General features: G+C 37.7%; 1 long non-coding RNA gene across 5 annotated transcripts; it reads left to right on the top strand.

The window, feature by feature from the left end:
• The first annotated feature begins 1,122 nt into the window (after positions 1-1,122).
• On the top strand, positions 1,123-13,617 carry LOC107819577 (uncharacterized). 5 transcript variants are annotated; one of them, XR_012698007.1, is made up of 5 exons: positions 1,128-1,834; positions 2,063-2,150; positions 3,343-3,410; positions 12,825-12,889; positions 13,363-13,617. It is a non-coding gene; the product is annotated as an uncharacterized LOC107819577 (long non-coding RNA). The 5 variants fall into 5 exon arrangements; XR_012698008.1 differs by having other exon boundaries at positions 1,133-1,834; positions 12,825-12,940; positions 13,363-13,547; XR_012698010.1 differs by lacking the exon at positions 13,363-13,617 and adding an exon at positions 13,220-13,356 and having other exon boundaries at positions 1,133-1,834.
• Positions 13,618-15,079: the final 1,462 nt, after the last annotated feature.

Below are 15,079 nucleotides of genomic sequence, written 5' to 3'. Positions count from 1 at the left end.
GTTTCACTATCGTCTTTATTTGAGCGCATCAAGGCATGTCAGTATGATAATCCACACTTGCTTATCCTATGGGACACGGTGCAATACCATGATGCCAAGGAGGTGACTATTAGTGATGACGGGGTATTGAGGCTTCATGGCCGGATTTGTGTGCCTAATGTAGATGGGTTGCAGGAGCTGATTCTTGAGGAGGTCCATAGTTCGCGGTATTCCATTCATTTGGGAATCGCGAAGATGTACCATGATTTGAAACAACACTACTGGTGGAGAAGAATAAAGAAATATATTGTGGAGTATGTGGCAAGGTGTTTGAACTGTCAATGTTGACACTCAATTTTGACCCTTTGTATTTAAAATTAACTTTTGTAGGCTTCTAGTCAAAAAATGATAAAATGTAGTTTTTTGCACATTAATTTGCTTAAATGCAATTTATTGATAATTATTTATATTTTCACAAAATATAGGAATTTTTATCATTTTATTGCAGTTAGTTAAATACTAGCATTTTTGTGCATTTTTCCAAAATTCAAATAATTTATTGATAATTGTCCTATTTTCAAAATATTAGGATTTTTCTATCAATTCATTATCATTTAAGAAATATAAAATAATTACTATAATATTTTTGTAGTAGTTAGCATTTTAACAAATACTACAAGCCATATTTTTTAATTAAATAATTATACTTTAATTTGTAGCACAATCTATTAATTACATGGAAACCAATAAAATATATTTCAAAATACGAATCAAATCCTTTCAAATCCAATGTCCTGTCAATATCCGATGTGATAACACAAGTAATGTGATATGGCAAGTGATGTGACATGACATCATGATATGACAAGTCATATCGATGTGACTTGACACCTTTTATCCAATGAGTAAAATCTTCTACCCAATGTGTAAAGACCATTGGGTTGTCTTCTCCCGTAAGCTAAATAAAATTGGATATACATATGTACATAGACAAATAAAAGAGTTACATGATATTGAGCCCATGGTTTTAAGACAGTGGTTTTACTCTTGACCACATGTTTTGGTTTTACATTATCTTTTATTTTTTGACTAAATGAAGAGCACATATTTTATACATGTATTCATTATATAAATGATCACACACAACACAATAAAAGGTGGAGATGTCAGATTTTAGAAGGGGCCTAATTATTGGCCACTTTTCTCTTCAAAAAAATGGGCAGCCGCCCAAGCTTTCTTTGTTCTCTCTCAAGCGTGCGGACGACACTGGCCAAAGTCCGGACACACCATGGACTGCGACCACTCTCCCAAAAACCCCCCACTCTCTCTTCTCTTTCATTTGTTTCCCCTACATCACTGACCAACACTGGCGAAGAGTAGTAGCGGACGACGATGATGCCAGACAAGTAAAAGCTTGAGATCTGCCGGTAAAAGCTCCGGTCAGATTACTGCTGCTCCATTTTCTCCCATTCTCCCCATTTCTTCTTTCATTTTGTCCATGGGTTAATCCCAGATCCATGAAGATCTGTGTCCCAAAAATGTTTCCCAGATAATGCTGAGTTGTAGCTGCTCGTTTGTTGCTCTGCTATGGTCGTTCCGGCGTTAACGTCGTTGTGGCAACGCCCTTGGCTCAGCCGCTGTATAAGCAGTGATTGTTTTCTATGCGGCATGTGTTGCTGCCTTTGTTTGTGGTTGGGTAGAGCTTTTTTCCGGCGACCTTCCATCTCTACCCAGACATAAATTTCTGGCGACCTTTAGTTTGGCCGGAAAATTGGCCAGCGACTTTGTTTGTACTTTAGTGTTGTTTCGGTGTTTATCGCCATGGTAGCAACTCCGTCTCCGGACGTTAATTGTGGTATGTGATTATGGCCTTTCTTTTCTCTAAATCTAGCCGGAAACTCAAAACTCCGATGACTTATGTGTTTTCCGGTTACTGTTTCGCCGCCTTGATGTTTGACTGTTGTGGCTTATGTTTTAGTTCTTTCGACCACCAGAAATATTTTAAATGCATCCAGATTTGGATTTTAGTTCTCTACTACACTCAGATTTTAATTCTTTGCATTTCTGTTGGCTTTTTTTTTAGGTGGCCGTCCGTCTGCTTTGCCGTCAATGCTCGGGAACTTGTTTCCACATATAGCAGCATTTTGGACCTTAACTTTGAGATTCATATGGTAACACCTTTGTTACTGTTGGTTGTTTTACCTATGGTGCCTCATTTGGTTGTTTTACCTGTGGTAACACCTTTGTTACTGTTGGTTGTTTTACATATGGTGCCTCATTTGGGAAAAGGATGCTTGGTTACTGTGCTGTACATGTTGAACGATATTACACTGTTGATTTTGAGGCCGATGAAAAAATAACCTCTTGAGTTATTTAGGCCACAACCTTTCGATTGTCCCTCCGAGCCGTATCCGAAATAACGAGGCGGCGATGATAAACATCGGAAAGGTAAAGACAAGAACGTGATAAACAAATAACCTTTGGACAACGATGAGTTGAGCTACTGTAATCGCACAGCGGTTCCCGTTCTCGTATCTAGAAGAAAATCAAAATACATCCGAGCCTCAAAATAATTTTTCGAGTGTGTTTCAAAAATGTTTTAGAATTTGGACTTGTTTCAAAAATGTTTCAAAATGTTTCGAGTGTGTTGCAAATGCGAGCACCAGTTCACATTTGTGAATACCACATTTTTGAAGGAGCTATCGCATTTGTGAAGGGGGGAAAATGGATGTCAGGCTTCGCAAATGCGGAATGGGTCTGGGCTGGGGACATGTCGCTTTTACGAAGGGGCTGACATCACATTTGATATGTTTAGGTTGCTATTGCGATATCCCTGGGGTCTGACAGGGTTCGCTTTTGCGATCCTTGTGTCGCATTTGCGAACCTCAAGTTGCAAATGCGACATCTACGACTAGGTTAAAAGATTGAATTTCGGGACTTAGTTTCATTTTATCAAATTTTGAGCCCTAGATTCGGTGGGAGGCAATTTTAGGAGGGAATTTTCATACAAAGCTATTCGGTAAGTGATATTGACTCAATTTTGATATTATAACATGATTATTTATGAATTTTAACATCAAAATCATGAAATTTGAAAGGATATTTTGGGGATCTTTGATTATGTTTTGAAAAATAAAAATTTGAGATTTGAGAATCGATTTGGACTCGGATTTGAAAATCAAACATATATTTGGACTCGTAGGGTTGTGGATAGTCGAGATCTACCTCTCGACTCGGGTTTTGATCGGGCAGACCCGGGGTTGACCTTTATTGAATTTTTTGAAAATGTGTAAAGATATTAATTTTATCAATTGAAATTGTTTTCTCTTGTATCGTTTGATATTATTAAGTCGTTTTTGTTAGATTTGAGACGTGCGGAGGTGAATTTGAAATCAAAAGCAGTTTTAGAGTATTGATCGGGGCTATTTGAGGTAAATATCTTGTCTAACTTTGTGTGGGAAAATCACCCCTTAGAATTTGGTTTAATTTGCATTATTTGTGCTATGCGAAACGATGTGTACATGACATGATGAGTATGTCACGGGCGTATGTGTGATTTGAGGCAGGATTAGACCTTAGTCTATTAATATACCTTGAATTGGGGTTGTTTGCTATATGAACATGCCTTATGTTGAATATTCCCCGCACCCTTATATGTTTGTCATGTTATTGTATCTTGTTGTGAGCTGTGGGCTATATCTTGATGTGATTTGGGGATATTGTTGCTTTTGTGATATTGTGGCCTATGTGGGCTTATTGTACGTGTTGATTATTGTGGTGTGGAGTATATGTTGTGGTGAGATGCACATGCGACAACATAAGGGTGGTGTTATTGATGCGCATGCGGCGAGATAAGGGGGCTTATGCACGTGTTGTATATAAGGGGAAATATGTCACTGTGAAGCTCATGCGACAACATAAGGGTGGCTTGTTGATGATGTTATGTGGTATTTCGGGGTGATCCTTCTATGAATCTGAAGTTGTTTCCTTAACCTCTCTGATACTGAAATGTAGAATCCAAAATGATATAGAAATACCACGAGTCACGACACCTTCCAATGCAAATCTCAGCTCTTAGCCACATACAAATCCGGGAAATCCTCAAATACCACATATGAAGCTTGAACTCATTAGAATTTTCTCGGAAGTCGTCCACTCTGTTCAAATCCCCAGCGCACTGTTGATACGAGCCAAACAACTTGTACTTCATTAACACACAAATACCTCCAGAAGTAACCCACATCCCTAAGCACCCGAGTGAATCCCTACTCTCTGCATACTAACACCACCACGAATAACAAACCCGAATCACTCATAGATTTCCATATATCTGTGAAGTGTAATTCATCATGCATTCATAATTTTCCTTACGACATCCTTTAAAAAACCCTCTTCAAGTCATAACTGATCCACAAATATGCCTCATGCCAAAACTAATGTAACACATAACCATGCAACCTGATCGTCAAGAGCAGACTGCACCAATTAGCTCAAAGCCATAGAACCCAACATCCGCTAACCCACAGTTCCCTTACTCCATTACTGCCATAATCCCGCACTGTAATTCAACAAAATCATTCGTAAGCTCATGTAACACAAATCATAAAATACCTCAAATCATCTGCTAAGCTCACATTCGTTCTCGTGATAGTCAAGCCAACTTCCTCAAGCGATCCAAACTCAAATTGCAACACATATAACCCACTGGTTGAAAGAAACTCCCCACAAAATCATCATAAGGATCACACATTCGTAGACCACCCCACAAGAGATAACCCACCTACTTAGCCTCAAACTGGCATTTCACTACGCACTAAAATGGTCATAACTACTATGGTCATAACTCATCAGCAAGACATAAGAATCTACTTCATCCCACAAATGAACAACACGAAAGATCCCTGCGGCGTGCATCCCGATCCCACTGCGGCGTGCATCCCGATCCCATAACTGTCATTCATACCCAGGCACTCGGCCTTACTTAGTCATCAACCTCTCTAGTCTCACCACGGGCTCACAATGTCATGGAAACAACCAAGAACAATGATATGATGAATCAATAATTAACTGAGATCGACCGCTACGGGTATAAACAATACCGACACAAAGCCTAAACATGATATCTAGCATGATTTACAGTTCAACTACTTTATATCATGATGAAAACATGGATATCAACAGGATAGAGTCACTAAACGGTGCCATGGAATCACCCAGGTCATAATTCTCACGGTGCACGCCCGCACGCCCGTCACTTGACGTGTGCGTCACCTCAATACCAATCACATAACACATAACTTGGGGTTTCGAACCCTCAGAACCAAGTTTGAAAGCGTTACTTACCTCAATTCAAGCAAAGTCCTACTCCGAAATGCCCTTGCCTCTTAATTCGTCCTCCGAACATTCCGAATCTAGCCACAAGTAATACAATATCAATATGGGCTAAAGGAATCAATTCCATATGAAAATTACCAAATTAGACTCAAAACCCGAAATTGGTTCAAGCCTGGCCCCCGGGACCACGTCTCGAAATCTGACAAAATTTACAAAACTAGATAGCCCATTCACTCATGAGTCCATACATACAAAATTTATCCAAATCCGAAATCATTTGGTCTCTCAAATCCTTAATTTAAACTCTCTAAAATCCCAAGCCCTAACACCCTATTCACTTTAAACTCCTAATTAATAATGAACAAGCTATAGATTCACGAAATTTATACCATTATGGGTTAGAATCACTTACCCCAACATTGCTCTTTGAAAACTTTCGAAAAATCGCCTCTCCTGAGTTTCTCAAATCCAAAAATTGAAAAATGAAGACAAAACCACGATCTGGGGCTTTTTTACCCAGCAATATCTCACCTGCGGCCCCTTTTTCCGCTTCTGCGACGCCACACCTGGGAAATTTCAATCGCAGTTGCGGAACTCACTCAAGATCCCAGGTTCCGCATCTGCGGCCAACCTTTCGCACCTGCGCAAAATTCTCCGCATCTGCAAAGCCAGTCATGTCCTTCCCTTCCGCATCTGCGCCCCAGGTCTCGCACCTGCGGGCTCGCCCTTCGCAGGTGCGGAAATACCAGTAGCAATAGCTTCAGCTGCATTTTCCAACTTCAACCAATCCGTTAAGCACACGGAATCACTCCGAGCCCCTCGGGACCTCAACTAACCATACCAACAAGTCATATATCAACATACAAACTTAGTCGAGCCTTCGAATCACTCAAAACAACATCAAAACATCAAATTACCCTCGGATGCAAGCCTAAGAACTTCTAAACATCCGAATTTCACAAATGACACTGAAACCTACCGAACCACATCCGAATGACCTCAAATTTTACACACCCGTTACAAATGACACCATGAACCTACTCCAACTTTGGGAAATCCATTCCGACCCCGATATGAATTTTCCACTGCCGACCGAAATCACCCAACTTCCAACTTTCGCCAATTCAAGCCTAATTCCACTACGGACCTCCAATTCACATTCCGGATGCGCTCCTAAGTCCAAAATCACCTAACGGAGCTAATAGAACCATACAAATTCCAATCCAAGACCGTTTATACATAAGTCAACATCCGGTTGACTTTTCTAACTTAAGCTTCTACTTAAGAGACTAAGTGTCTCAATCAACTCCGAAACCACTTCGGACCCGAACAAACTAACCAGGTATAACACAATATAGCTGAAGGACACAGAAAGAAGCAGAAATGGGGGAAACGGGGCTATAACTCTCGAAATGACTGGCTGAGTCGTTACAGGCTCATAGCTCACAGAAACATAATCTAATTATATAACCCGAAATATCACAATATGCCTTAAATACAACTCAAACTCGTGTCACGTACAAGGACATCAATAACATGTGAAACAACATATCAAAAGTGCAAAGAGACAAAGATATAATATGCAGATGTAACTATCATGACTGTAATGTATGAATACAGTTAAGGCAAATAGCTCAACATAGCAAAAATAGCCCTAACATGTCTCAAACAACTAAGCAGATAGAGTAGACATGATTTCTAGCATAAATAATAACTTACGTAGTCATTCAAATGAGAAAAACATGATATCAAAGAAGCATGATATCAAAATAAGGCACATAATAGCCTACGAACTACCAGGATCATGAATACCTTGATGCACGCACACACGCCCATCACCTAGCGCGTGCGTCACCCCGAACACATCTCAAATATCATAGTTCTCAGGGATAATTACCCTTAAATCCAAGTTTAGATATCTTACTTACCTAGAACAAGCCAAATCAAATATCTAACAAGCCAAACAATACTCTAGAAATGCAATCCCACATGAATCAACCTTCAAACGGGTGAAAACTAGCTAAAAGCAACTCAATAACATCAAATAATGCCTAAGGAAACAAACCCAAGAGATAAATGTCGAATCTTTAATCAAGAACTCAAAGTCAACCAAAAAGTCAACCCAGACTCGCAGCTTGGAACCCGACAAGACTTACAAATTCTGACAAACTATTTGAATACGAGTCCAACCATACTAATTTCATCTAATTCTGACTCCGAAACGATGTTCAAGACTAGATTATTCTCTTTGAAAAAGTTTTTGATAAAAAAATCCACAATTCTCCATTCAAAACTTGGATTAATTCATAAATAAACTAGGGTAATCATATTAAAATACTAAAATTAAGGTTATATACTGACCCCCTGAAAAGATAAGAAGAACGCCGCGAAAAGCACCTCAATCGGAGCTCTAGAATGCAAGATATGCTCAAAATACCAAATGAACGCAGTCTGATTTTTTTATACATAGGAATTTCTGCTTTTGCGCCCAAAAAGCCGCACCTGCGGTTTCTTGCTATCATTTCCGTTTTTGTGGACCACTTTTTGCACTTGCATGTAGGGGTGTTCATAAAAACCCGAAAAACCGAACCTAACCGAAAATCAAACCAAATCGACCAAAAAACCGATATTTTTAGGTTTGGTTTCGTTTTGGTTTTAAATTTTAAAAACCGATCAAATTTGGTTTGGTTTTGATTTTAATAAAAAAATAATTGAAAAAACCGAACCAAACCGACTATAAAAGTAGCTATTTAAATTTATTATTACACCTATATATATGTATATTTTTATATAAAGTTTCTAAAATTTTATGGTACATATTAGTCATTTATATTTTTAGTCTAGTTTTTTGCTAATAAAATAATCTGATTCTTTGCCTTCTAGTTTGATTGGTAGTTTTCTTTTACTAAGTATTAGAATTTATTTCATGTTAAAAATAATTAATTTTTAATTGAGTACTTAAGTTATTCATCACTATTTGAGTCAGTTATTATCAATATATCTTAGTAAATGATAGATTTTTCGAAGAGCAATTGGTTTGATAGTGTTACGTTGAAAATGTAGTCGCCGGAATATGCGTTTGGTAGTGTATGTCTCATATTTAAGAAAAAACCGACAAATAACCGAAAAAATCGAAAAACCAACAAAAATCGAATCGATAAAAAACCGATTTAATTTGTTTGGTTTGGTTCCAATATTTGAAAAACCGACTTACTTGGTTTGGTTTCTTTTTAGGGAAAAACCGACCCAAACCGAACCATGAACACCCCTACCTGCATGATCGTAGATGCGGACCTCACTTCGCATCTGCGAAGCACCAACAACAACTAACTTCTCGGGCACTAAAATGGGCATAACTCCTTCTTAAGATGTCCAAATTCGAGGATTCATTTTGCTATAGCCCTAGTAATTACGATAATGATCTAATGCTTCAATCAAAATAGAATTTGGATCTTATTTTCTTAATGTGGTACCATTTATGCTTGAAGAAACGACGACGAAACAAAAAAAACGAACGCAACACCACCCAATCCTTTTCGAAACTCACCCGAGCCCCTAAAAATCCTGTCCGAACATACCAATAAGTACCAAAACATAATACGGACCTACTCGATGCCTCAAATCCCATATAGCAACATCAAAACCACGAATCGCACCTCAAATCAAACTTAATGAACTTTTGAACTTTCAACTTCCAAAACTCGCGCCGAACCATATCAAATCAACTCGGAATGACCTCAAATTTTGCACACACGTTTCAAATGACATAACGAACCTCTTCCAACTCCCGGAACCTCACTCCGAACCTTATAACATCAAAGTTAATTCCCGGTCAAACCTATGAACTTTTCAAACCTTCAAATTGTCAACTTTCACTAGTTTGCGCCAAAACCTTCTAGAATCATCTAATTGCAAATTCGGGCATACGTCCAAATCCAAAATCACCATTCACAGCTTTATGCAAGAAATGAAATATGCTCAAACCCACTGGGAAAATGATACAGTAACAGACCTCCTCACTAACTTTATCTTCTTTTTTGCAGGTTTGAGCTGACTTAATTCACTTGACCTTTCGAAGTGTATTGTATTAGAATCCATGATGCTCTATCTGCTGGGAAAAGGCCAGTGTTTTAAGCCAAGCCTTTCTCTAATAGAGATGAAAAAGATTAGAAACCACTAGGTTTGCCATTTGGCATACACATCACACCACATCACTTGACCATCATAAACTAATTCTAAACCTTAAAGGCCACAGGATGAGCAGCTACTTGAACCATTTACATCCAGTATACACTCAGTCCATGAAACTCAACTCATCACACCCACAATTATCACCACAAAATCCCAACAAGAACACACAACCTTCATCTCAACCCCACATCTTCCACCCACCTACACTCTTTCATAACTATAGAAGTAATTATACCCTCCATCAGGATCATCTACTTCACTTTCTCATTGGCAACATATCCCTCTTCCCAAAAGTTCTCAGAAGATACAAGAACCTGAGAACACACACTCATAATCATAAGAAAAGACCCTGTTATTTCACTAACTCCGTTTTCTATTTTGAAGGTACTATTTCTTATGATCTCCTCCACCTCTTGATATACACTCATTGTGTGGTATTAACATTTTCAATACTCATTCCACTGAGGGTTAATCAAGGGTGCAAACATTGCCAATCCTCAGACACACACAACCTATCATGCCCAAAGCAATGCAGTTGGAAATTGCTAGTCAATATTATGTGCCCATATTTATTCTTTGAACATGGTAGAAACAGAATGGCAACTCCAAAATATCTAACTGATCCTCCTAGAAACTATATTAGAGAGCCTAAAAATCCATAGCTCCATTTTCTAAATTGGGGTTAAACTCAATTATGCTCTCACATAGGCTATCGGTTACTACCAAATCACCATGCAATCTTCAGTACCATTCCTCGTCTCCCCAGCTGCAACCTACAACCTTGACCAACTCTCAGAATCCACAAGAACCTGAGAGCATTGCCATATTTGATCAACAAAAGGTCTCAGGGCAGTAATGCCCAAAGCTTGCAGCACCCCTGCATCACTAACTGTAGTGCCATAGTTTTTCTTCCCAGAAAAAGGGGCAATGGTACTCTTTTAATACTAACTTGTTTGTTGTTTTTTGTAGGTACATTAACTAGGTATAGAACTCTGAACCGCTCACTCTCAATGTGTGGTATCAACATCCCAGATGCTCAGTCTGTTATGAGTGCATCAAAGTTCTTGGACCTACCCTTCTGATCATGTAATACAAACACACACATCACATTCAAACAACAATGATACATGAAAAAACCACTACATCAGGACAATAGTTTCAGCAATATCTCATGGACTCATCAGTGCTCTGGTTCACATGCCATATGAACACACTATTGAGAACTGGTTATGGGCACATCAGAGTCTCTACAACAGCCAGTCACAACCACCAATGCAGTGCTCCATCTCTTCTGTCATGGACACAAAACACAGACAACTCATTGTTCTTCATCTTTTGGACATCTATATGCTTCTCTTCAACCCGACTTTCCTTGTTGGCAATGCTAAAGCTATGATGAAGATAGGTTCCTGGTGTTATAGAACTAACCCCATTCTTGGATGCATATTCTTTTATTGTCACTTCATTTGGGATAATTTGTCCAAACTTTAGATATAGTTCCTCCTATAAGTGGAAAGAGTCTATCCAAATTTTTTGCGCAGTTGACCTAGGTTACTCTTATTTTTGGAGTCCATTTGCTTACCCAATATGGATAGGCATATGGTACCATCTTATAGGTCTAAATTCACTTATTGTACATGATTCAATTGAGGGTCTTTTTTTAAACTATCAATTGATTATCCACCATAGGTTTGGAAGTAAGGTTCTGTCCCCCTCCGATGGTGTAAATATTGGTTTCATATTTATAAAAACTAGCCCTAGGTACAAAGCCTAGTGGTTTTATAAAAAAAAATAAAAAAAATCACCGTTCCTACCTAACGGTACAGTCAAAACTCCGATCAAATATACAAAAGCCAAACTTGGTCAACTTTTCTAATTTAAAGGTTCCTATTTAAGAATCATTCTCTAAAATCAATTCCGAACAACTCGAAGACGAAAATTGATCATACACGTAATTCGTAATACATCATATAAAGCTACTCAAGACCTCAAATCGCCGAACGATATGCCAATGTCCAAAATGGCCGATCGGGTCGCTGTAGATTTATACCTCAAATTGAGGTCTAATTTTGAAATAAATTACATATCCGGGCTCGAGGGGTGAATAGGTAATCAAGATTTGGTCTTAATTATGAATTTCGACCACGTGAGTCCGGGTTGACTTGTTCACTTATGTTAAAGATTGAACCTTTTTCATTCGAGGGTAGTTTATAAAGCTTGTTTTAACTTGTTTGAATAATATTTGACTAGATTCGATTGGTTTGGAGGCTTGTTCTAAAGGAAAAGCCGTGTTGGATTGTTTATTGTGTTCCTAAAAAGAGATAAGTGTCTTGTTAACCTTGATTTAAGGAAAATTGGGTAGAATCGAGTCAATTTGCTGTGTGATCTATGTGTTTGGAGGCGTATATGCAAGGTGAAAAGTGTATATGCATTGGCCATGGGATAAGCATGCAGGTAGAATTATCCCTATTTGTGCCATGTTATTTGTGTATCATGTTTTCCATACTATAGATATATTATTTAATTCTTTAATTTCTTGTATTCATGTTACTCTTCTATGTTGAGATTATCGAGATATTGGTGCTGAGATTGTTGAGATTGTTGATTGGTTGTTGATGCTAATTGTTGGAAGATTCTCATGTGACGAGTTGTGTTCAAATACTATGGTTGATGCTAAATTTGCTTCCTACCTTGCTTGGTAATGTGATGTGTGTGATTGCTTGGTGAGGAAGAGTGAAATGCACGAAGGGTGTTGCCGTGCTTGTGAGGAAGAGTGAATGTGCATGAAGATTGTTTCCGCGCCTTATTTATATATTGATATTATTGCTTGAGTGAACGTGAGGACATGCAAGAAGGGTGTTTCCGTGCTTGTTAGTATTTTATTATGTAAGGATGAGAGTAAAAGTACGAAGGGTGATACCGTGCAATTATTTTTACAATATAATATGAGGATGAGAGTAAAAACACGAAGGGTGATGCTGTGCAATTTTGTTAATTTCATTGCTCTTTACTTTGATATTTGGAATGTGGACTTGGCTTTGTGTTTACGTTATTTACTTTTGGAGGGGGCTCACTCTGTGACACTTTACTTTATGTTTTCGTTTTATGCCCCTTTACTTGTGTACTTGTTATCCATTTTACTTGTCATTACCTCGTTGTTATATTTGATGCTTTATCTATTATTTCATACTTCTTGATATATAACTGCATCGGTTTATTAAGGTGTCTTGTCTTATCACTACCCCGCTGGGGTTAGGCTCAACTTACTAAGTACATTGAGTCGGTTGTACTCATGCTACACTTCTGCACTTCTTGTGCAGATTCGCACATCGGTACCAGCGAAGTCCCGAGAGGTTCTTAGCGGATATCGGGCAGGTGATTCGAGGTAGAGCTGCATTCCATTCGTAGGCCTAAGAGTCATCTTCTTATTTCTATTGTAATGTTTCTATCTTTCGTACAATGTTGCGCTTCTTTCAAGACAATGTATTTAGTAACTCTAGAAGCTCATGTTCGCACATCTTGGGATGGTTTGCGTTAGATGTTGGTTTTAGACTTATCATGTTTATTTCAGAATTACTTTTACGCTATGTTAGTATCCTGTTGTTAGGCATTTATTGCAGTTCTTTTGTATTTTACTGCTGTGTGTTGGCTTGCCTATCAAGCGGTGTTAGGCGCCATCACAACTCCGATTGATTGGAATTTTGGGTTGTGACAGTTCCTTTGAAAAGCTCAAACAAGTATACGACACGTGAGAAAACACATGGAAGCCTGACAATTCAATTTTGGCGCATAACATTGAAGGGTAGAATTGTCCATACGATCTTGAACTGATATAAAATCTTCTTACCTGTTTTTCAGCTCCCATCTCGACTTCGAAAAGAAGAGACTCCATTGTTGACGCAAAGGCAAGGTAGGAAGAGTAACACAAGATTAAAGAGCTTTTCCTGGATTTTTCTTCTTTTATGGGTTCTACTTTATTTTATACATTGGATTTTATCTCTAGAACGATTGTAGGATAATTTTCCATTACTAGGATTTTGATGAACCCTTTGTTGAGAGAGTTTGAATAACTCGTTTGAATTCTTGATATCATATTCTATTTATTTGACTGCACCTTTATTGAATTTATTTGTTGAGCTCACAATTGTTTCTACCATCATTCTTGGTTGATCTTAGAAAAAACTCTCAAGTTTGGGACATTCAGATAAAAATATTTGAGGTTAATTACGAGATTAATTAAATTAATTTAAAATTATTCTAGGAATATTACAATTTATTTGCAACCCTAAACTGGATAGATATTAATGGTCTTGAATTATTTTGAAAACGGAGATCAAGAACAATATTGCTAGTGATTGAGAAATTCTAGCAATGGAATCTATACCCAAGGGAAATAGAATCACATCAAGTGCATTGTCACGATCCAAAATTTGGACATAACGTAAATAAAGCATAAATACATCTCAATTTAATAATACCAAATGCGAAAAAATCCAACAACTACCAAAATTTGGTAGTACAAAGTCATGAGCTACTAAGACGAAACACAAATGAGCCTCACAATACAAGAGTATTGTCTAGAATACGATAGACAACATAAAAAGAAAGAAGGGGATTTTGGGTTGCGGATCAAGTATGACAGCTCACCACGAAATTTTCGAGATGTAACTACTAAACACCTTCCTGAACATCGCTGGGTCCAGTCTCAATATTTGTACAAAAATATACAGAAGTATAGTATGAGAATAATTACAATGTGTACTCAGTAAGTATTACGTCTAATCTCGAAAAAGTTGTGGCAAAATTTTAACAAAAGTATAATACTCACCTTCACAACCTAAGCAGTTCATAATGGCATGAAAATGTAGAATTTAGCCAAGAACATCAAATATAGCATCAAGGTGTACAAATAAGAGATAGGATAAGCATACTTCTAAAACAAGATAACCAAAGCATAATTCAATATACATGTTTGCACATAAAAATGATATGCACCAAGTAGCATCTATATGAATACTTCTAGATGAGTCTAGGATAATCATGCATGCTCAAGACTCAATCATAACCAATATCCAACACATCTCATGTGCTCCAATATGATCCAGCACATCCCATGTGCTCTAACTCGATACGTGTATCACTTGCGCTCAAAGAGCCTAATGTAACATAGGTAATCACCTAACTTCGGAGGGAACATATCCATATCCAAGCACGGCATAGAAACACATCGTGCCATAACATAACAATATCATAATAACCACATGACATGAACCATCGTGCCATAACAATATCAATCCGCTCATAATGTCCCAATGTGCCATAACCGTATCAATATGTGTCAAGATCTCCATCTCTAAGGATGTATGCATATGCTCAAGAAATAAATAATAAGATGCTCAAGGACATAATAAATAAAAATGTAGATGTGTGCTCATGATATAAATTATGACTACGACTAAATCAAGTATATCAACAATCTCAAAAATAGCCCATCATGCCCAAATAAAATATCATAAGCTAAAACATTATTTATATCATGAATAAATAGGCCGATATAGTTATACAATCTAATAAC

Source organism: Nicotiana tabacum, chromosome 13, assembly GCF_000715075.1.
Source record: "Nicotiana tabacum cultivar K326 chromosome 13, ASM71507v2, whole genome shotgun sequence".
In the NCBI taxonomy this organism is placed as follows: Eukaryota; Viridiplantae; Streptophyta; class Magnoliopsida; order Solanales; family Solanaceae; genus Nicotiana; species Nicotiana tabacum.
Note: the sequence above shows the minus strand (reverse complement) of the source record. Positions and strands in the feature narration are given on the sequence as shown.